The sequence below is a fragment of the Solanum pennellii genome, chromosome 3 (assembly GCF_001406875.1).
Source record: "Solanum pennellii chromosome 3, SPENNV200".
Taxonomy (NCBI): domain Eukaryota; kingdom Viridiplantae; phylum Streptophyta; class Magnoliopsida; order Solanales; family Solanaceae; genus Solanum; species Solanum pennellii.
In genome coordinates, this window is record NC_028639.1 from 9,709,706 (window position 1) to 9,711,320 (window position 1,615).

The 1,615-nt window shown below is 29.4% G+C and overlaps 1 long non-coding RNA gene across 1 annotated transcript in view; it reads right to left on the reverse strand.

Annotated features, from left to right (window-relative positions):
* Nucleotides 1–1,303: 1,303 nt before the first annotated feature.
* LOC114076336 overlaps nt 1,304–1,615 on the reverse strand; it is a 13,544-nt gene continuing 13,232 nt past the window's right edge. The window contains exon 2 of the long non-coding RNA XR_003577151.1: nt 1,304–1,611. This is a non-coding gene — a long non-coding RNA (uncharacterized LOC114076336). The remainder of the gene's footprint in view (nt 1,612–1,615) is intronic.

The following is a 1,615-nucleotide window of genomic DNA, read 5'->3' on the forward strand; positions in this document are numbered from 1 at the left end:
ATATATATATATATATATATATATATATATTTATGAAAATATGTGACTTTTATTGAATGTTGCGACTTTAATGAAAATATGTTACTTTTATTGAATGTTGCGACTTTAATGAAAAGTTGTGACTTTTATCAAAAGTTATGACTTTAATGAAAAGTTGTGACTTTTATCAAAAGTTGTGACTTTTATGAAAAGTTGCAACTTTAATAAAGAGTCGTGACTTAATGAAAAATTGTGACTTTTATGAAAGGTTGTGAACTTTTCGAAGGGTTGTAACTTTTTCAAATAGTTGTAACCTTTATGATAAGACACAATAAAGATTTGTTCACACTACCCTTTGTTGTTTATAAATAGTGAGAATTCTCTCATTTTAAACAACAAAAATTATGATCTTCTTCTATTACTTGTGCAAAATTAAATATTCGTCTACTTTGCTCGTGTTGAATGACTTACTAACACCATTTTTTTTTTACAATAAGTTGGTGAATAAAATCGTTCCATCTTGAGAGGATCTAATTCTTTAAACCTCTTGTATTGGAGGGGTGATTTTCTTAAAGGGAACATTGTGCATTAAGTGGACTAGATTTTTTCCTTTATATTTCATTTTATTTTTACATATCCTGGTATGTTCTTTTACACTCATTATTTTATGCTTATGATATTAATTGTTATTTTTGAGTACATATTTTAAACTCTGTTGTTTATGTTTCTGCAAAGTTATAGTCTCTGGTTAGATTGAATTTATACACATATAATACTTATATTCATTGTGCAGAAAATAATTATTGTACTCAGCTCCAAAAATTCATGTATTGATACTCTATATTAAATTCTATAACTTAAAAGTATTATATATAAACTTACATATTATCTATTTTTACATAGATATGAAGTTTTTCACTTATCAATTGAAGAAATTCATTATGCAAGTTCTAAAATTATAAATGCTTTCATGTTCAAGCATAGTTTATTTTTTTAATTATGTTAACAAATTTTAAATTTTCTCCTAAGATATATTTCACAATTGTATAAACTATGAAACTTAAATGTTTCTTTTTATTACGAAATGCCTTTGCATATATATTCTTATGTTCTTCGTTGTTTTCCTTTTAATGTTGATTAAAGAAATAATGATTTATTATTTCGTGAATAATTAATTCATTAAGGTTCTTGAGTTATGTGATAAAGACAAACGATTAAATTCATGTTAGATTATTGCTAATATTTTTTAAGAACATATCTTTCCATTATTTTAAATGTATAGATATTAGAAAAAAATTATTTGGAAGTTCAAATACAGCTACAATGTGACAACCCCCTCGGGATCCACATACTCAGGTATTGTCTCTGCCATGGGCGGCCATTCGCTCTTTTAATCCCCTCTTATTGGCTCGCAGCCTCAAGGGAGAATCGAACCCGTGACCTATGGCTCCTTTACATCCCTCCCAAGGAGATCGCCTCTTACCAATTGATCTGCAGCTCAATTGGTAAGAGGCGATCTCCTTGGGAGGGATGTAAAGGAGCCATAGGTCACGGGTTCGATTCTCCCTTGAGGCTGCGAGCCAATAAGAGGGGATTAAAAGAGCGAATGGCCGCCCATGGCAGAGACAATACCTGA